Consider the following 22,597-nt stretch of genomic DNA (forward strand, 5'->3'; position numbering starts at 1 on the left):
TATGCTCCTGGAACACAGAAACTGTGAGATGGTGAGCTGAGTTCCAGTTTGAGGCTTAAAAGACTCAGCCACACAGGCACCTCAGGAAATTCAGTTTTATATGCCATTTCCTTTTGGCCTTTTGTATCTCACATCACTATGGAGGGCAGGGTGATTTTGGAGCTCCAGGAACCTGAGTCCATAGGTCTCTGGAGATTAGAACCCTGCCTTTTTCTTATAAATTAGTAAGATACTTGTCAATTGATGGAGGCTCTATTACTTTAACCATTTGTTTTGTCATTTCCTTTGCCCTTGGGCAGTCAGGAGTGCCTGAGGAATGCCACACATATCCTACCTGGGGCTGGTCAGGGAATGCTAGCTTGTGTTTGGCCCTCAGCTTTCCTTCTGCTCCCTCATGAAGCAGATGGGTGATTCCCATTTACCTGGCCCACGTGTGTTTGTTCTTTCAGAAAACAGCGAGCTTGGCAGGAGATTGTGCTATTCTCTTTACTCCCAGAATTATCCCATTCTCATCGGAAATGAAGATCTTTGGTTTTCTGGGTATCCATTCCCATCCCCTTGCTCTTTTTTTCAGTAAGTCCCTGCTGTGGGGAATTCAAGGCCAGACCTAAGAGTAATGACCCTTCATTTTAATTGGGGATCCTGGCCAAGTCATCCTTACTCTGGCATAGGTTTGGCAATAAGCCCCTTGGGACTTTCCTTTTAGAAATATTTTGACGAGAAAAAGACATAGGGCACTTGAAGGTGCCAGACAAAATGTTGGTGTATAGGCAAAGCCAGAGAATTGGGAGGAAGCGACGTCAATTGTGGGGAGAAGAGGAACAGAGTGTGTCGGTTTCTGCTCAGGTTTATCCTATTCTCTGCTGAAATGAAGATCTTTGACCCATCATGTATCCATTCTGATCCTCTAGCTGTTTTTCTAAGGAGGTCTTGAGTCACAGTGAAATGTGGTATGGTTTTCCCTCACACCCCGAATTCCCAGGGTTTGGTGACCAGCTCCCAATCCATTTCTCTGGTAGCCTAGAGCAATCAGTCTCTGATATCCCCAGATAACAATTAACTCCCTGTGACTGACCTTGTGGGGCTTGGCATTGATGGTTACCCAGCTTACCTCCCTCCCCTGGCTGCTTGAGATGCCTTCATATGGAAAAGCAAATGGGTCCCAGATGGGCACCCATTAGTTTCCAGAAGTGGCCAGGTCACTGACTGTTCAAGGGATACTTCCACAGAGCCTGATTCCAAACCCAGAAGTGTCAAAACCCATTACACCAAAACCACTGGGTACTCTCCCCTGTACGTCAGGGTAAGAAATCCACTCAGTGCCAGATGCTTCTCATCCCTTTCTGAAGTCCCAAAGGAAGAATTATTGCAAAACTAGTTGCCAGGGTAGCCAAGGGAGGATTCCTTCACCCTAGCCAAGAGGTGTTTCTCATTCCCAAGACAGCCAGCTTGCCAAAAGATTGTGCTGGTCACTCCATTCTCAGATTTATTCCACTCTCTATTGGTAAGGAGAACTTTGGCACTCCATGTATCCATTTCTATATTTTCCCTTTTCCAAACTAGGTCTTTCCTGTGAGCCAATCACCGCCAGTGTCCAAGAGAGATCTCCGCCTTTAACTGCACAATCTAGTTGAGCTCAACTTCCTCAGGAATAGGTTGAGCCATGGGGGGCCCCTTGAGACTTGCCTTTCCTAACTCTATTGACAAAGGGAGGCCTAAGGCATTGCAAGGTGCCCAGAACAGAATTTCTGCCCATAGGCCAAGTCCAGAGGAGCTGGGAGGGAGCTGGCCTCCCTTGTGGGGCTAGAAGGAGCTTAGCTACTCATTTCACTCTCAGCATTATGCTGTCCTCATCTGCAGGGAATCACTTGAGCCATTGATGTCTCTATTCCCATCCCCTGGCACTTTTTTTATCTAGGCATTCACTGTGGGGACTCAGGGCCAGAATGTAAGTGTCATGTGCTCTCTTGTCAGGTGGGGAGTTGGGCCATGTTCTCCCAATGTGGAGAAAAGTTGGGCAACACGGGCCTACCCATAGGGGTTGCCTTTCAGCCTTATTGTTGGCCACAAAAGACATAGGGCAGTGGAAACCACCATAAGGCATAACACAAAATGTTTGCATGTAGGCAGGAACAGGGGAGTGGGATGGAACCAGCCTCAGTTCTGCAGAAGGGGGAAATGAAGCTAGGCACCGCATCCTTAGTTATAGCCTATATCTCTCCAAAAATAAAGAGCTCTGGCCCTCCATATGTTCCCACCCCCTTAGCAGATTTTCTAAGGAGGTTTTCGGTCACACTCAGGAGAAATGGGGCCATCACTCACATCAAAAGCACTCAGGGATTAATGGAGAGTTCCTGTCACTGCCTGCAGTAAGAGAAATCAGTTTCTGACATCCCAAAGAGGAAATTTCTCTCCTTTGACTGAAAGTATGGTGGTTCACGGGCTGCAGGTGGCATGGGGATGTTTACCCTGATTGTGTCTCTCACCGGGCTCATTGAGCTGCCTTCATTCTGAAATGCAGAAGGCTCTCAGATGGGCAGTTTACTCCCAGACATGGGTCAGTGCAGAAAGAGCCCAGGCAAAGACTCCTGCGCCAGAGCTTGCTTCCAAACACTTGAAGGTCTGCAGGGAGAATGACTTGTAATCACTGAAGGAATGTTGCATCTATACTTAGGAGCTCCAGTGGCGCAATCGGTTAGCGCGCGGTACTTATACTTGATGGAAAGGGCAGGAGAAAACGCAATGGCCAGAAGAATTCCTTTCCTGGCTTACCAACCTTCTGAATAACATTTCTTGCAGTAGGATCATCAGGTATAGTCAGTGGACATTTCCCTGGGCCCAAACCATTGGTGTGTCTTACACTTGACATTATGCTAATCACTTTATTCTTTGCTTTATCCTATTCTCCGTAACAAAGAACTTTGGGCCTCTGTGTATCCATGTCCACTTCTGGTCTTTTATTCAAACTAGGTTTCCTCTCGTAGGCATTTGGGGCCAGATTTTAAGACCAATTCAGGCTCATTTTAACTGAGGGCTTGAGTCAAGTTCTCTGGACCTTGGGATACTTTGGACTATGGAGCCTCACACCAAGTATATTTTAGAATCATGCATACATCAGGAAACCTAGCACACTTGAGGGGCCCTGCATGGGATGTTTGTCTCTAGGCAGACCCAGAGGATATAGGAGGAAAGCAGTCCTCCTTCTGCAACAAAAAAACACTGAGCCATACAGTATCTTTTCAGTTGTTTCCCATTCTCATTTGAATTCCAGATGAAGGTTTCCTCAGGACTGGGCTTCCAGATAAAAACAGTGGTGTTTTTCCCTTTCCCCACTGCAGAGGTGCTTCTTATTCTGAAGACAGCCAACTTCAAATAGATTATACTAGTCACTCTATTCTCTGCTTGCTCCCTTTCTCATAGGAAAGGAAGAGCTTTGGCCCTCCATGTGTCCATTCCCATGTTATGCCCAGAATTCGTGATCCCCAAATACCACCAGGGAGCCGAGTCCAATGTAAAAGCAAAAGAGCCTTTATTCGAGCTAGCTTGAGCTCAATCCCCTACCTGCACCAATGCAGTGGTGAGATACCGGGGAGAGAGAGCGAGTTTCAAAAGGACAAAGGTTTTATTGGGGCCTAGGGGCAGTTGGTGAGGTAATGACTGTGGCCTCAGCCTATTGGCTGGGGAAGGGTGGGAGTCCTGTTAGGCAGGTGAGGGGGAGGTTACTCAAGGGGAGGAGGCGTGGTTAAGGTGAAGGACACAGAACAAGATGCAGTCGGCTGGCATAGGCCCGCCCTTTCATTCCCCCCTTGTCATGTAACTTACGGACCCAATCATGGGACTGGCTGCATTTATGGTGACAAGGGGAACAGAGTTTGGAGGTTTACGCAAAGTTCTGGGAACCAAGTGTCCCTGGGGTGGCTCTGGGAGGTCTGATTAAGTATTGTCCCCGAGCTGGTGTCTATGATCTGCCAGGTGATGTTTTGGGGGGCGTGGGGACTCCCAGCAGCATGAGCAATGACAAGCAGAGTTAACAGAGTTACCAATATTAGGTGGGTCGAATGCGCTGTAGCTTGAGCTTGAGCGGGTTGTGTTGGTCCCGACTGATGGCCCATCGAGTGATGAAGTCCTTCCAGATCGAGGAGGGGTCTGCTGGCCGAACGTGGGTGTGATGGACCCAGGTCGTGATGCTGTCTACTTTGAGAGTGGTAGGGTTGTCAGCACCACAATGTAAGGTCCCTTCCAGTGCAGCTCGATGGTCTCTCAGTGGTGCCTCTTGACGTAGACCCAGTCTCCCGGCCTGTACTGATGAGATGTCGGGGTTGGGCCAGCCTCGTAGATGGCACGGAGGCACAGCCAAATGTCCTCATGCACCCTCTGGAGCCCTCTCAAGGAAAGAAAAAGTTCTTGATCTTTCAACTCAGCAAGAAGTTCAGCTCGAAGGTTGGGAATAACAGGGGGTGGCCTGCCAAACATGATCTCATAGGGAGTAAAACCCAGAGTGTAAGGAGTGTTTCTAACCCAGTAAAGGGTGTACAGTAGGAGAGTCACCCAGTCCCTACCAATCTCCATGGTTAATTTGGTAAGGGTCTCTTTTAGGGTTCTATTCATTCTTTCTACCTGTCCTGAGCTCTGGGGCCTATAAGCACAATGTAATTTCCAGTTTGCCCCCACTGCCTTGGCTACTTCCTGCGTTACCTGTGAGATAAAAGCTGGTCCATTGTCTGATCCTACCATGGCAGGAAAACCACACCTGGGTAAGATGTCTTCCAGTAGGTTCTTAGCCACCGTCTGAGCCGTTTCATGCTTGGTTGGGTATGCCTCCACCCAGCCAGAGAAGGTGTCTGTAAATACTAAAAGATATTTATAACCATATTTTCCTGGTTTGACTTCAGTGAAGTCGACTTCCCATTGGGCTCCTGGTCTGGTGCCTCTGAGCCTGGTTCCTTTTTTATTTGATGTGGCTCTCGCGTTGGTGAGTTGGCAGGTCTTGCAGGCAGACACAACTTGCTCTATTTTGGTGTCCTGTTGGTGAATCTCTATTATGGCATGTCAGATTAAGTCTTTTAATGTTCGGGCCCCCATGTGAGTAGACCGATGCATGTGCTCTAATATTGAGACTCCGAGCCGGTCTGGCAGCACAAGCTCCTTGTTAGGTGTATACCACCATCCCTTTATCTCCTGGGCCATGGGGAGTTTCTTGATCCACTGTAACTCCTCCTGGGAGTATTTGGGCTGGTCTGGTAAAACTGGGTCTCCCGAGTCCAGTAGTTGTATGGTCATTGTGGGGACTGAAGTAAGGGCTGCTGCCTTGGCTGCCTGGTCAGACTTTTGATTACCTCTAGCTACTGGGTTATCAGCTTTTTGCTGCCCTTGGCAGTGGATAATGGCTAGCTGGGCAGGAAGCCATAAGGCCATAAGCAGGTTAAGTATCTCCTGCTTATTTTTTATAGTCTGTCCTTCTGCCATCAGTAACCCCCTCTCCTGATAAATTGCCCCATGAATATGAGCTGTGGCAAATGCATAACGGCTGTCTGTGTAGATGTGAAGCCGTTTTCCAGGTCCCAGCGTCAGTGCCTTAGTGAGGGCTATGAGCTCTGCTCGCTGGGCTGACGTTCCGTGGGGTAGAGCCTCCGCCCATATGGTGTCCGTTTCGGTGACCACCACTGTACCCGCATACCTGTGTCCATCTCGCACAAAGCTGCTGCCATCAGTGAACCAAGTAGCCTCGGCATCAGGGAGGGGCCGGTCGGTCAGGTCTGTCCGGAATACATGTACTTGTTCCAGGATTCCTGCACAGTCATGTAGTGGAGCACCTAGGTCAGGGTCGGGCAGCAGGGTTGCAGGATTAAGGGCTGCACTGGGGTGGAACCGCACTCATGGAGGGTTGAGTAGGAGGATCTGATAATGAGTCATATGTGTGTTGCTCATCCATCTATCAGGAGGCTGTTTCAGGACCCCTTCAATGGTGTGTGGGGTAGTGATCCAGATCTCCTGTCCTAGGGTCAGTTTGTCTGCATCCTTGACTAGGAGTGCTGTCGCCGCAATAATTCTTAGGCATGGCGGCCAGCCGGCAGCCACTGTGTCTAGTTTCTTGGACAGTTAAGCCACTGGACGGTTCCAGGGGCCTAAGGCTTGGGTTAGAACCCCTTTTGCTATTCCCTTATGTTCGCCTACAAAGAGGTGGAAGGGCTTCGTAATGTCTGGTAGGCCCAGGGCTGGGGCACTTAGGAGGGCCTTTTTAAGTTTCTTCTTTTTCAGCCCATTTAAATGTTTTCCCCTCTTTGGTAGCTTCATATAGGGGCCTGGCGATCTCAGCAAACCCTGGAACCCAGAGGCAGCAGTAGCCAGATGATCCTAAGAATTCCCTTAATTCTCTTCGGGACGTGGGAGTAGGTATCTTTAGGACAGTTTCTTTTCTGGCATCTGATAACCGCCGCTGTCCACCCTCCAGGATATATCCCAGGTAACTTACCCTCTCCCTGCATATCTGAGACTTCTTCGCGGATGCCCAGTACCCTAAGGCCCCCAGGGTAGCCAGCAGGTCCTGGGTCCCTCACTCACAGTCTTTGGCCATGTCGGCAGCAATCAGGATGTCATCTATGTACTGTAGAAGGGTGAGGCCAGGGTGCTCCCTTCTGTACTCACCCAGGTCCTCATCTAGTGCCTCGTCAAAGATTGTGGGCAAATTTTTGAATCCCTGAGGTAGCCGTATCCAGGTGAGTTGCCCAATGTACCCCTCCTCCGGATCATGCCACTCAAAGGCGAACAAGGGTTGGCTCTGGGGTGCCAGCGGCAGACTGAAGAAGGCATCCTTTAAATCTAGTACAGTATACCAGACCCTGGAGGGCTCCAAGGAGCTCAAGAGAGTATATGGGTTGGGAACAGTTGGGTGTATGTCTGTGACCCTCTTATTTACTTCCCGGAGGTCTTGTACTGGTCGGTAGTCATTTGTGTGTGGCTTTTTGACCGGCAGTAGGGGGCTTTCCAGGGAGACTGGCAAGGAACTAGTACCCCTAGGCTTTGTAGTCTCCGGATGTGTGGCTGGATCCCCTTCTGGGCCTCCTGAGGCATGGGGTATTGTTTGATCCTTACCGGACTCTCTCCTAGCTTGAGCTCTATCAGGACCGGGGTCCTGGGAGCAGCTAGTCCTATCCCCCCCACCACCGTCTCTGCCCAAACCGAGGGGAATTCTTGTAGCCATCTGTCTATATTATCCTCTCTCGGGAGCGCCTCCTGGTGGCGGCGGTATTCATCCTCCAGTTTCATGGTCAGGACCTGGATGGGGTGGCCCTTGCCATTGGTGACCTTAGGCCCCCCTTGTCTGAAAGTTATCTGAGCTCCAATCTTGGTCAGTAAGTCCCATCCTAACAGCAGGTAGGGGCATTCTGGTATTACCATAAAGGAGTGGGAAACCCAGCCCATCCCCAAATCTACTGTTCTTCGGGTAGTCCATGAATACTGGCTCATACCAGTTGCTCCTTGTACCCAGGACTTCTTGCTGGCTAGTTTTCCTTGTGGGGTGCGGAGGACCAAATGTTGTGCTCTGGTGTCGACAAGGAAGTCAACAGGGGTCCCCTCCACTTTAAGAGTAACCCTGGGTTTGGGGAGAGGGTCCAAACCCCGACTCCCCTAATCACTTAGTTTATCTAGCTCTAGGACTTTTACTCGATCAGTCTTGCTTCCCTTCCCGCTGGCCCTTTTCAGAAAATCTCGGGCCCAATGCCCTATCTCCTTGCAGTATGCGCACTGATCCTTCTGCAGCCTCTGCTTGCCCCCCTTGGTGGTTCCTTTACCTTTTCTTGCGTCGTCTGCCAGCTCCGGAGACGGCAGTCTCATTCCTCGGGGAAGTCAGCAGTGGTAGCTAGTGGTATTCTGGCCAGGTCTCAAGTCTGCTTACTGCTGGCAGCCGCCATGGCACGAGCCTGCTATTCCTCAGGAGGCTCCCGGTTATTATATACTTTTTCGGCTACCACCAGTAAGTCCTGCAGACTTTTTTCTCCTAGTCTATCTATTTTCTGTAATTTTCTCCTAATGTCTATGGCCGATTGGTTTACAAAGGCCATGATAACAGCTGCCTTGCTTTCCAGAGCCTCTGGATCCATGGGGGTATAGGTACGGAATGCCTCCATGATCCGTTCTAAAAAGGCAGCTGGAGATTCATCTTTTCCCTGTTGTACAGTTCCTACCTTGGCCAAATTGGTTGGCTTTCTAGCAGCCATTCAGAGACCCCCCATTAGAGTCTGGCGGTAGACCCGGAGGCTCTCCTTACCTTCTGCCATGTTGAAATCCCACTGGGGCCGAGTTAAGGGGAAGGAGGCATCTACCTGAGCCTGGTTGGTGGTGGGATTCCCGTCTGTGTCTGGAACTAGTTTTCGGGCCCCATTGAGGATTCTTTCTCTTTCTTCAGTCATGAACAGGACCTGCAAAAGCTGCTGGCAATCGTCCCACGTGGGCTGATGGGTAAAAAGAACAGAGTCTAGGGGTGCCTGGGTGGCTCAGTCGGTTAAGCATCCGACTTCAGCTCAGGTGACGATCCCGCGGTCCGTGAGTTCAAGCCCCGCGTCGGGCTCTGTGCTGACTGCTCAGAGCCTGGAGCCTGTTTCACATTCTGTCTCCCTCTCTCTCTGACCCTCCCCCGTTCATGCTCTGTCTCTCTCTGTCTCAAAAATAAATAAACATTAAAAAAAATTAAAAAAAAAAAGAACAGAGTCTAATAAATCAATAAGCCCTGCCGGTTTCTCGGAAAACTTAGGATTTTGAGCTTTCCAATTGTAGAGGTCACTAGTGGTGAAAGACCAATAGTGATGGGGCTGATTCCCCTCCACGTCTGGGGGTCCGGTGGCTCGCAGGGGCAGAATAGTGGAGTCGGCGGTGGAGGCGTATTGCTCCCTCTGAGCCCTTTGTCTGGTAAAGGGTGGGCTTCCCACTGGAGCATTTCTGCCTCCCACTCTCGGAACAGCATCTGCCTCCCTCGGAGGGGGAGGATGGTGTTCTTCCAGTATCCTAGAGGGGTTATACGGGGGAGGAAAAATTAATTTTTCTTCAGTCCCCCCTTGTAGGATAGTGTAGAGGGGTGTTGAAGGCTGGGTAAGACTTTTCTTCTTTTTTGTCCCCTGCAAAGCAAGAATGGGTTTTGGCTCCGGAGGGAGCGGGGCTAGGAAGGCTTAATCCAAGAGGGTGGGTCTTCTACAAGGTCCTGCCAAGTGATAATGTAAGGGAACTGAACAAGATGGCCCATCTTAGGCCGAGAGATGATACTCGTGACTCGGTGGATGGTAGGGAGGTCAAAGGTCCCCTCTGGTGGCCATCCAACATTGAAAGTTGGCCACTTGCTAGAACAAAAAAACTGCCACTGACCCTTTCAGACTTCCACACTGAGGTTGTTAACTCTTCCCCTCACATCCTTAAAGTGATCAATCATAATACTTAGAGGAGTAGTCTGAGTCTGTCCCATAACGTCCGTCCAGTAAGTCCACAGAACAAAACAGAGAAACACAAAAACAGACAAACAGAAAGCCACTAGAAAGTTTTCCCATTCCATGGAAGCAAAACTGAAAGCTAGCTTAGACCTTTGAGGGGATTCCATGTCCCTCCAAAACCGACGAGGGGATTCCATGTCCCTCCAAAACCGAAAGCTAGACGACAGCCTCACGCTGACCAGCAGGAGCGACCCGCCTCGTCTCAGACTTTGAGGGGATTCCACGTCCCTCCAAAAAGGGAGGATCGGAACGTCTTCTGAAACTCCCAGCCTGTGGTCCTCCAGTGTGTCCACTTAGACTGCATCAGGCACTACCAGAATTTCAGAAATGAGCTCACACAGAAAAGACGGAATGAAGAGACACTAACCGTGGCCAGTCAGGCTCTCCAGGTCGGGAGTCCCTCGGGGGTCTTGGGGATCCCGGACGAGCCCCCAAATGTTATGCCCAGGATTCGTGATCCCCAAATACCGCCAGGGAGCCAAGTCCGATGTAAAAGCAAAAGAGCCTTTATTCGAGCTAGCTCGAGCTCAATCCCCTACCTGCCCTGACGCAGTGGTGAGATACCAGGGAGAGAGAGCGAGTTTCAAAAGGACAAAGGTTTTATTGGGGCCTAGGGGCAGTTGGTGAGGTAATGGCTGTGGCCTCAGCCGATTGGCTGGGGAAGGGTGGGAGTCCTTTAGGCAGGTGAAAGGGAGGTTACTCAAGGGGAGGAAGCGTGGTCAAGGTGAAGGACACAGAACAAGATGGAGTCAGCCGGCATAGGCCCTCCCTTTCACCCATTCCATCCGGTTTTCATTCTTTTTTTTGGAAACCTGTTTTTAAACATTTCTCATTTTTGAGTGAGATACAGAGAGATAACATGAGTGGGGTAGGGGAAAAAGAGGGAGACAGAGGATCTGATGCAGGCTCCACGCTGTAAGCACAAAGCCTGATGCAGGACTAGACCTCACAACAATGAGATCATGACCTGAGCTGTAATCAAGAGTCAGCCACTTAACCAACTGAGCCAACCAGGTGCCCCTTCCTTTGTGCTTTGTCTAATTATCTCTTGGTTCCCACTTGGCACGGTGAGCCTGTCATTCACTCAGTGAAAAACCAGGGATTGGTAGAAAGTTCCCACGCTGCTCCCCTGTTAACAGCAAGCATTCAGTTTCTTTTTTTTTAATTTTTTCACTTTTATTTATTTTTGAGAGACAGAGCACAAGTGGGGTAGGGGCAGAGAGAGAGAGAAGGAGACACAGAGTCTGAAGCAGGCCCCAGGCTCTGAGCTGTTAGCACAGAGCCCGATGCGGGGCTCAAACTCACAAACCATGAGATCATGACCTGAGCCGAAGTCAGATGTTCAACCTATTGAGCCACCCAGGCGCCCCAAGCATTCAGTTTCTGATACATAAAAGCATCTACTGACCCCCGTCACTGTGGACTTGGTGCTGGAAAGCCTGGAGTTGGCATGGTCATAGTTAGACAGCAGAACTCCAACCACTGACTGCTACAAATGCCTTCATCTGAAGAGCAGACAGTTCCCCCATTTGCAGTATTCTTCACGACTGACCTGCAGAATGTGCAGAAACAGCCCATTCAAGGACCATTGCAAAAGAGCCACTTTCCAAATACTTGAGGGTCAGCCACAGGCCAGAAACTGTTAACTGTGTAATATGACTGCCTCAGAGGACAGGACAAAAGAAAAAAAAATCCATGACATAAACTTTTCCTCTCCTTCTGAAGGAACAATGCAGGAGCATTCCCTTTGTTCTAGCCCACACAGTGTTCTTACTCCTGAGACAACCATCCTGCCAGGAGATTGTGCTAGTCACTTCATTTTGTTGCTATAACACATTCTCTTCTGTCAATAAAGAACTTTGACCTTCTCTGTATTCGCCTCCACCCTTTGGCTTTTTCAAGCTCAGTTCTCCCAGTTGTCCCTTGAGGCACAGTATCTCAGAGCCATTTATTCTACTTTGAACAAGGGAGTCTGGCCAAGTTCTTGTCACTCTGGGATACGCTGGGCCACAGGGTCCCTCATAAATTGCCTCTCAGCCCTCTGTTGACAAAGACAAGCCCAGGGCATTTCAAGGTGCCCAGCAGGAATGCTGGTGTGTAGTCAGGGTCAGAGGTATCAGGAGGGAGATATCCTCACTTCTGGCACAAGAGGAACATGGAGCTAGACAATTCATTCTCAGCTTTATCCCATTCTCAGCTGAAATGAAAATCTTTGGCCCTGTGTATGGCCATTCCAATTCCCTGGCTGTATTGATAACTATGTCTTGGGTCCCAGGCAAGGCTAATGAGGCTTTCCCCCACATAACGAGTGCCCAGCCATTCCTAATGAGCTCTGACTCTTGTCTGTGTCGAGAGCAATCAGTTTCTGATATCCCAAAGGAAAGATTGCCTTCCTGGGATTGTTTGGTGTTTGGCTGGCTGATAAAAGAAATGAGGGTTAGCCAATCTGTCTTGCTCCTTAGCTGTTAAAGATGCTTTCACTCTGAAGAGCACTTGGTTCACCCACGGAAGTATTCTTGAGGACCTGCTTAGAGTGAAAGAGACCATTCAGGAACCACTGCACCACAGCCCAGTTCTAAACACTTGAGCACAAACCCACTACCCTTGAATCACTGCTGCCTCTATGCACTGATAGGATGGGAAGGGAAAAGTGTGAACTCCCAAATCTTACCTTCTCTGTCTCAAGTAGGAATACAGGCATCTTGCCATGAGGGCTCCCACTGTAAACAGTGGAGTTTTCCTTTGCCCTAGGCCACATGTGTTTCTTATTGCTGAGACAGTCAGATTGCCAGGAGATTGTACTAGTCATTTCATCCTCAGACTTATCCCATTCTCATCTCTCACAGGAACACTGTCCATCTGTGTATCTACTTCTACCTTTTTCCTCTTTTTTGTGTTTATTTTTATTTTTGAGACAGAGACAGAGTGAGCAAGCGAGAGAGAGTGTGTGTGCAGGTGGGGAGGTGTAGAGCATAGGGACAGATGATCCCAAGCAGACTCCTTGCTGACAGGAGAGAACCTAATGTGGGGGGTCAAGCTTACAAACCATGAGATCATGACCTGAGTGATAATCTGATGCTTAACCAACTGAGCCACCCAAGAGCCCCATCCTTTTTCTCTTTCAATTTTTTTAAAATATTTATTTAATTTTGAGAGAGAGAGAGAGAGCAAGCAGAGGGAAGGGCTGAGAGAGACACACACACACAGAATCTGAGCAGGCTCCATGCTCTGAGCTGTAAGCACAAAGCCTGACATGGAACTCGAACTCACGAACTGCGAGATCATGACCTGAGCTGAAACCAAGAGCCAGAGGATTAAGCCACTGAGTCACCCAAGTGCCCCCTTTTATGCTTTTTAAAACTAGAATCTGCCATGGGCAAATCAGGACCCATGGTTTAGAGCCATTCTCTCTGATTTTAATTGGGGATTCTGGATGAGTTCTTGTGACAGCAGAATAGGCTGGGCCATAGGAGCCCTGCACCATGCTTTCCAGATCTATATTGACAACATTAGATGTAGGTCAGTCGAAAGGACCCAGCACAGAATACTTGTGTGTAGCTAGGGCCAAAGGTGTTGGGAGGCAGCTGACCCCCTTCTGGGGCAAGGGCAAATGGAGGGAGACATTTCCCTCTCAGATTTCTTCCATTCTCATCTAAAATGAAACTTTGGCTGTCTATAGAGCCATTCCCATCCCATTGTTATTTGCTAAGACTTGGTTTGCAGGCTGGGTGGGCCAGTGAGTCTGTCAATCTCACAGTGAGCCCCCAAGGATTGGTGGTGAATTCCCATGCTGCTTCTGTGCTCACCAAGAGTAGTTAGTTTGTGACAACCCACAGGAAAGATTGCCCTGCTGTCAGAGAGCACTTAGTGCCTGGCTTCAGATTCTAAAAAGTACATAGTCCACGCATAGGGGTTATGTTCCAGGATCTAGTCAGTGCAGACAGTGGCCCTTCAAGACCTAATTTGCCCCAGGAACTGTTCCAAACACTTGAACAACAGCCTGGAGCATGGACCCACTACCCCTGAGTCTCTGCTGCCTCTATCCCCTGTAGGGAAGGACAGAAAAAACAGCCAAGGCCAGAAGCTTTCCCTCCATTTCAGAAGGAAATATGCAGACCTCTTGCAAACTGGGCTTTCAGGAGGTGTTCCTTTAGAGCTTTAGTTTGTCTCTGACCATAGGTGTTTCTTACTCCTTAGACAGGACCTTGCCAGGAAATTGTCCTTCTAGACACTTCATTCTACTCTGTGTCCCATTCACATCAATAATAATCATAATAATCAACCTTGGCCTTCCAGATTTCCATTTCAATGAATACTTTCTACTGTTTGCAAAATCATTTCTCACTGGGTGCCATTCAGAGCCAGTGTCTCAGAGAAATGTCCTTTCCTTTAAGTTGACTCTGGCCAAGTTCTGATGTCTCTGGCATAGTTGGGACACAGAAGCCCTCATTAGGTGCCTTTCAGAAGTGTGTGGACAATGGGAGGCATGGGGCCCTTGAAGGTGCCCAGCAAAATGTCCATGTGTAGGCAATGCCAGGGTTTAGGAGGGAGCTGGCCTTACTTCTGGTTGAAGGAGGAACTATGTTAGACATTTCATTCCCAGCTTTGTCCTCATCCCCTCTGTAATTTAGAAGCTTAGCCTTCCTTATAGCCCTTCCCATCCATTTTCTGTTTTCTTAACTAGGTCGTGGGTCACAACCAGGTGGAATATGTCTGTGAGCCACATAACCATCATCCAGGATTTGTGATGAATGACCACTCTGGTCCTGTGCTATGTGAGAGCAATAAGTTCCTTTATCCCAAAGAAGAATGACCCTCCTGTCCATGAGCACCTGTTGCTTAACTGGCCTAGGTAATATCTGTGATGGGTAGCCAGCTTGCCTCCCTCTCCTGGCTGATTGAAATGTCTTCATTCTCTAAGGCAGATGGATATGGCATGCATAGTAGACTGCAGGACAATTCAGTACAAAAAAGCCTTACAAGAAATACTGTACCATGACTTGGAGAAAAAACCTATAGCACCCTCAGGAGCACTAACTGTTACCTGTGAATCACTTCCGTGAGGTTTAGGGCATACAAAGGAGGCAAGGTCTGGAGTCTTCCTTCTCTTTCTGAAAGAAAAGTGCCTTTGGCCAAATGGGCACCCAGATGCAGGCAATGTATGTTTCCCTTTGCCTCTGCCCACAGGTATTTCTTACTATAGACAATAGCATCTCCAGAGATTGCGTTATGCACATCCTTGTCATCTTCATTTTGCTTTCCTTTGTAATGAAGCACTTTGGCCCTCTGTTGATTTATTTCCATTCTTTTGCTCCCCTTTTTTGTCAAACTAGGATCTTGCTGGAGTCCATTCAGCATCAGTGTCTCAGAGCCATATCTTCTACTTTAAACTGGGGACTGTGGCTGAGTCCTGGTGACTCTGGCATAGATTGGCAACAGGACCTCTTGTGACTTCCCATAGAACTCTGTTCACAATAAGAGGCCTGGAGCATATGAAGATGCCAAGCTGGGTATGGGTGGATATGTATAAGAGGTCCCAGAGGTTTGGGGAGACACTGACTTTACACATGAAGCAAAAACAAATGGAGGTAGATATACATGCCCAGCATTATCCCATTCCCATCTGTAATGTAGATCCTGGCCTCCTCTGTTGCCATTCCCACCAATTTGCTATTTTCTAAGTCCTTGGTCACATCCAGGGACAACTGGGCTTCCACTCACTTCACACAAGCCAAGCCCAAAGATTGGTGCTAACCTCTCATTCTGGTCCTTTGCTATGTGAGAGCAAACAGTAACTTCAAATCAAAAGAAGGATGACCTTCTTGTCCCTGAGTGCTTGAGCTGGTGTTTAGCCAGCTCTGGTAAGTACAGTGAAGGATAGACATGCCTTCCTTCTGAGTCAAACATGATTCCCATATGCACACTATGCTTCAGGACTTGGTCCGAACTGAAAAGACCCTTTCAATAACTGCTACATCAGGTCCAGGCTCCAAACACTTGATCACCAGCTAGGTGCACCCTTTAACTGAAAATCAATGGTGCTTCTATTTCCTGATGAGAAGGACAGGAAAACCCACCAAATCCAGCTTTTCCTGTTTGTTAGTGAACAATATATATCTCCTGCAGAATTTCACTCTTGGGTGTAGCCAATGGAGTTTTCCTTTTACATTAGCCCTCAGGTCTTTCTTACTCCCCAAGCAGCCAGCCTGACAGGAGATAGAAGTAAGTAAGCACTTAATTCTAACTGTAGCCCATTCTCTTCTACAATGAAGACCTTTGGTCCTCAGGTTGCCTATTTTCACAGTCTTGCTCTTTTATTCAACCTTGGTTCTACCTGGGAGCCATTCAGAGCAAGAGCCTCAGAAGAATGTACCCTGTTTACACTTGAACTTTCCAGGATCTATGGGTCTGTGTCAGGTACACAGCCCCCATCCAAATATTGGTGTGGAGTTCCCAGTCAGTTCTTGTGTCAATTGACAGTTCTCAGTGTCTGGTATTCCAGAGGTAAACAGGTCCCTCCTTTCCTGGGGGCTGGGAGTGTAGTCAGCCAGAGTCCTTACAGGGATGGGTAGCCAGCTGGCCCCCTCCCCTGGCTGACAGAGGTGCCTTCATCCTGCAGATTAGATGGTTCATGCATGTGCCCTCTGATTCAGGCAGTGCTTAGTGCCCAAAGGGACTTTGAAGTGCATATTGGACCCAGGCCAGGTTCTAACCACTTGGCCATCAGCCAGGAGGCCCAAACAACCACTGCTTTATCACTGCCTCCTGTCCTCCAATGAGAAAGGGCAAGAAACAAACCCAAAGCCAGTGGTTTCCCTCTTTTTCTGAAGGAAGAATACAGACCCTTGCTGGCAGGGGTCCTGGGTATAGCCTGTAAAGGGCTCCCTTCACCAAAGTCCACATGTCCTGTTTATTCCTGAGAGAGCCAGCTTGTGAGGAGATGGCACTAGTCACTTCATTCTCCACATCATCCCATTCTTATTCCTAGTGAAGAACTCTGGCCCTCTGTGGACCCATATTCACCCTTTTGCTCTATTTTCCCTCTAGGTCCTCTCTGAAGCCCATTCCATATAGTCTCTCAGAGGAGTATCCTTGGTATTCAGCTGGACACCCTCATCTCATCCTTGTGTCTGTGTGATAGGTTTGGCCACAGGACCCTAGCAAGTTGATGTCACAACCATGCAGGCATTCAGAGACCTAGGGCATTGGAAGGGCCGAGGTCAGAACATTTACATGTAGGCTGGGCCAGAGGACTGGGAAGGGAGCTAGACTCCTTTCTTGGCTGAGGGGACATGAAGTTGCACTGTCCCTTTCCAAATTGTTCCCATTCCCATTGGGTATTTGTAACTTTGGCCCTCCTTATGGACACTCCTTTCCCATGGTTCTTTGTCTAACTATTTCCCTGTTTAGACTTAGGAGCCATAGAACTGTCACTCACTCAACCCATGCCCAGGGATAGATTTTCACAGCAGCCTGGGCATGTTGGAGGTGGACCCCAAACAAAGCAGCCCAACCACCACTAATGACAGCACTGCACTTAGTCTTGGATTTACCTTTCATCTGGGGCACAGATGGGCCAGCGGACCACAGGTATTGTTATTGGGTGCAGCTCACTACCAAGTGAGATTTCTGGATCAGGTGCAAAGGTATGAACAGCCCAGTCTTCAGGCAGTGCCATAGCAGCCTCAGTGGCCCAGGAAGACCACCTGCGGTCATGGTGTGGCAACTATGGCATTGGCCTGTGTGGTGCTCCCCTCCTTCAGCATACTCAACAGTAGCAACAGTGACATTTCTGGCTAGCAGGACTAGGCTCACAACAGCCCCAAGTACTGTGGAAGAAGGCAGGGACTGGCACATAGGGTGGAACCCATTAGAGCTGCTCCTGGTGTTTGCCTCCTTACCAGTTAACTTCGTCCAGCCCCACGTTTGGAAGATTAAAGTGCTCTCACATATGTGCCCTCATACGAAATGGATAAGCATGGTACAATGTGGTGAAGAAAGCCAGGGATAACCTATAATGAGGGTGTTCTGAGTCAAGATGCTGGTCAGTGTGCAATATGCCTGGAAGAAATGCAGAGGGTGGTACTAGAGCAGGGTGGCCTTGTCTATTCATATATCATTAGGGTTGCATGGGTTTGAAATAAATACTTCTTGCCCTGAGAATCATTCAGATACTGTAACAAATTCCCATTTTATAGTTATTCTTATCTTTTCAAGATGCTAGAAACCCAAGAGGCGCTGAGGATCTTCCATGGCAAAACAAAAACAAAAACACAGTTCTACTTGGCCAGAAGTCTGAGTTCTGTGAGACTCAAGCAGAGGTGAAAACTATCCTACTGAAGAGTCAGGAGCCCTTAGGCCATACATCTGCCACAGTTACAGTGACTAGACCAGAATCTCCAGGTCAGGGCACAGGATATGACTGTAAGAGTTAAAACAGAGCAAAGTGGTGAAAATGGATAGAGGGAGGGCCAGAGTTGTGTATCAGGGATAATGAAGTGTGACTGGCACAGTCTTTCCCAGCTCGCTGACTGGCTCAGGAAGGAGATACACCTGTGGGCTTCGGCAGATGGTGATATCCATAAGTTTCACCTCTAGGCCTTGTCACCAAGAAGCCTACCCAGATTCTTCCTTCAGAATCAGAGGGAAAGACCTGGCTCTGGGTATGTGTCCTGCCCGTGCCATCAGTACATAATGGTGGCAGTGATACAGCTGTAGGAGGGCTGTGCTCCCCAATGATGGAAGTGTTTGGAAGCAGGTCTTGTTGCAGGATTCCGTCCAAAGGTACTTTCTGTGCTGAGTAGATCCTGGACCATCCTGTCCACATGAAAACCTGCTGTTCTTCAAAATGAAGGGGTGTCTATTAGTGTGGGGAGGGAGGCCAACTGGATACCCATGCTCATGCACACACTAGCCAGCTAAGCAGCACCATGTGCTCAGGGAGAGAAGGGCCAGGTTTCATCTGGGAAAATAGACCCATAATACCTTCAATTTCTCCAGGAACTGACTTGGAAAGTGGCACCATTCATACACCCAGAGCTCCTGGAGCATGAACGGAGACCTATCTAGGAAAGCAGCCTTGGGATATACATAAATACAAGTAGTGCCAAGTTTTGCATCTCCAAAGGGCTGGAATTTATCAATGGAAAAGATATCTTTCTTAATCAACTCTCAACCCAGACAGGAGGCCAGCTCCATTCTGAAAACCTCTGGCTTAGCCTACACACATGCATTCTCCACCGGACACCTACAGATGCTCTAGGCCTGGTGATGTCCATAAATTCTGAAACCCAACTGTAGGATGCCTGTAGCCAAACCTACTGCACACTCACCAGGATTTCCCCAGACTCCCACCTTAAAAGGAAAGTACATGACTCTGAGACAGGGCTCTGAAACAATTCCAGGGAAACTCTTGTTTCCAAAGAAAGGGAATTATTTACTATAACTATAAAAGCCTACTGAGCAACAGGAGCTCCAAGACATGAGAATCAGTTGTCCTCTGGGACAGCAGACACTCAGAAGCATCCACTGGCTCAAGAACTGACTGGAAACTCACTTACAATCCTTGTAACTCAGTTGTGTATGGGAGAGTCACACGGTCTCAGAGTGTGAAGTGAGGCCAAATTAGAAAATCAGCAATGGGAGAGGAATAACTGCAATGTGAGTCAATGCTATCCATTCAAATTGGGCACTGGGGAAAATGAGGAAGAAAACCCCTACTTTCCCTTCCTTTTGTGCCACAAAGGAGGCAGGATCCACCACTAACCTCTTGGTTAGCCTACCCACAAGCATTCTCCTTGGGCACCTTCACACACCACAAGTTTGGGGAAGGCCACATCATTCTGAAACCAAACTGAGAAGGACCCAATGCAATATCTCTGTTACTATCACAAGGACACAATGAAACATGCAAACTGAAAAAAGAGGATATTACTCTATGACTCTCTTTGGAATAGTCTCCATGCAAACTCTCTTTCAGCAAAAGGGCAAAGGGTGCCAGTGGAGTCACACGCTGCCAGAGTTGTTCATCATGCATGAGATTTGTAGAATGTTGAGAATGGAGTATCCAGCACAGTCTCCTACCGACAGGGTTGTATCCGGAAGAAGAAAGACCTGTGCGTTTAGCCACGGGAGCCCCCTGAACAACTACACCTGAGAGCCCTGTCAGCAAGAAGCCTGCCTTCTTTCTTTACAGAGCCAGTGATTTCTTTCACAGAGCCAGGATTTCTGGATTGTTCTATCCCTGCCACATCTCCCATCAGTTGAGGGAGGTAGCAGTGCTTGAACAGTAGCTATTGGGTTCTGAGGGCTCATGCCCAGGAATCTGCAACAAGGACTTGGTTCCCTAATTCCTGGCAAGGGTTCTTCCAAGGCTGAACCCTTCCTTGTTCATACTGCCCATGTGCAAACTATGTGCTTTTCAGAATGAAGGCAAGCCAATCATCAGGTCAGTCGGGCAATCATCAGGTCAGTGGGCCAAACCCCTGATTGGCTGCCAACTCTCACTCTTGTATCTATCTCCCCTTCACCCTACATAGCACAGCAGGCCAAGCACCAAGCACCTAGGGACCAAAGACCTTCTTTTCTTTGGTAGAGCAGAGCCTGATAGCTCTCACTGAGCACAGGAGCAGAATGAGAGTTGGCAGCCAATCAGGGGTGCCAGCTAAGTGAGTGATGGCTCCGTGGCCACTACAGGAGAAAAAAAAATAAATTGTCAGAAATACAGCAAGGGGAAGGAAATGGGTGCCAGATAGTCCAAATCTCGACATTTCAGAAGATGTTTTCCTTCATTTGCCCTTGGCCCAGAATGAAGCCTGCTCCCTGCCAAATCTCTGGCCCAGCCTACACACCAAACATTCTTTGCTGAGTCCCTTCAAATGCCCTGGGCCTCTGAATGACCACATACTTTTGAAACCCAGTGAATTAATGAAGATGGAGGCTTGTGGCAAAACCTCTCCCCCAGTCACAAGTATTGGGCCATAATCCCAGGTGGAAGGTAGAAGATGAGACTCTTCAGACCTTGGACTCTGAACTGATCTTGAGAAGAACCTTGTTTCTACAAGACAGCAAAGATGTGTCAAGATGGATTAGGAGGCCTGGAGTTCTGCAGACCTTAGATAGGGAATTCTATGGAGAAGGGAGTGCCCAGCACCAGCTCCTTAGGACCAGGTAATCTGGCCCTCAGAAGAAGAAACACCAGAGGGCTTAGGCAAGGGGGCCCTCTAGTGTCTCAATCTGGGATCCCTGTCAGCTACAGGCCTGCCTTCTTCCTTCAGAAGGACCTAGAGAGCCCTGGGACTTGGTCTGCTTTTCTTGCTTTTCCCATCATGAAATGGAGTCAGCAGTGACAGTGCTCTAGTGGGGAGCTTCTCCCAGCTGTGGCTCTAAAGTGTGGAGAGGGGCATTGGTGTCCTCTTCCTGTAAAGAGCTTTTTTGAGCTGACCAGCTTCTGGATCCTATTGCACCTGTGTGACCTGTCTGCTTTTCAGAAGGAAAACACCACAATCAGGCAAAAGAAGGAGGCAATCTGGCTCCACTCCCCCCACCCCTTGCTACAAACACCTGCTCCAAGGTCAGGAATAGGAGGGTATTCTCCTTTGGGATATCCAATGCTCATGACAGTTTCCAGTGGGGAAAACTATGCCCATCCTGTCTGCCTGCTGAGCCGGTGTCATCTCCGTGTCTCCTAAGGATGAATGAAGAGGCAGTCAGAAACAGGGGAATGGCTTCAGCCAGGACCAAAGGGTGTTCAATATTTGCAATCAATGGGAATGTGATCAGTGTGGAGTAAAGATATTTATCCTCATTTCTCCCAGGCCGATTAAGGAAGCCAGCTCTCCGCTAAACCATCTGCCCCAGCCTTGCCCAAAACAGCTCTCGGCTGGACCCCTTGTGATGCCCTAGGGCTCTGGATGTCTGTGTAGTCCTGAAACCAAAAGTCCTGGGCTCCTCTGGCTCCACCTGTCCCACAATCATAAGGGCTTGTCCCCACTGGGCATCTGCAAGCCAGAGATAGTACTCTGAAAGACTGAGTTTATATGGACCCCACGATGAACCTGGATGGATGAAAAATCTATGTCATGAAACTGGATACACCAGGGCCAGAGTTCTTCATGTTTATAAGAACATTACTAGCACAATGTATTCACCAACTGGCTTGCTCAGGAATCACAAGAACCTTTTGGGGCATTTCACTACAGGAGTGCTCCAAAGAATGGACTTTGGAGCCCTGTGAGCAAGAGGCCCACAGTCTCCCTTAAGAAACAGAAGGGAACTTATTCTTCTGATATGCTTCTGCACATCGTAACCATTTAGAGGGGCAGCAGAGGTTCTGAGGTATGAAGAAGGTGCTTTGATGTGACATTCAAGTGGTGGGAATGAGGCCTTGGTGCACTATATATCAAAAGGCTTTTGTGCGCTAATCAAGTCATGTAGCATGCTGCACATGGACAGACTGTCTGCTCTTCTGAATGAGGGTAGCTCCATCCATTAGGGCTGGGCCCATTGGGCTACCGATTCCCATGATCCTGTGGCCTGCCCTGCACCAAGGGCTCATGGATTGGGGGGCTAGCTGTCCTCTGGGATATCAGACTATATGAGCCTTTCTTTGTCTCAGGAGAGCTGTGGAAATTCACCCCCGCACCAAGGACCTTGTTTGTTGTTGGAGAAAGACAGAGGGTCTCCATGTGTGAACTGAGACCAAGTTAGGAGAAGAGCTATGGTAGAGGAATGTCAACAAGGTGAGTCAAAGCTGTGCATTCAGATGGACATTGGGGGATACCAAGGAAGGAGACCCAGACCTTCCCTTTCCCTTATCCACATAGGAGGTGGAATCCACCTCCTACATCTGGCTTAGCCTACCCACAAGACATTCTCCCAGGGCACCTGCACACACCCTGGGTTTGGAATGGGCCACATCATTCTGAAACCAATTTGGGAAGGGCCCAATGCAATATCTCTAGCAGCATCATAAAAACACCACCAAACCTCCAAGCTGAAAGAAGATGTATGACTTTGAGACACTATCTCAGAATACTTTCCATGCAAACCGTCTTATATCAAAAGGGGTAAGTGTTGGTAATGGAGCCACACTCTGCCAGAGTTCTTCCTCACACATG

Source organism: Puma concolor, chromosome B1 (genome assembly GCF_028749965.1).
Source record: "Puma concolor isolate L17-30 chromosome B1, mPumCon1.1.hap2, whole genome shotgun sequence".
In the NCBI taxonomy this organism is placed as follows: Eukaryota; Metazoa; Chordata; class Mammalia; order Carnivora; family Felidae; genus Puma; species Puma concolor.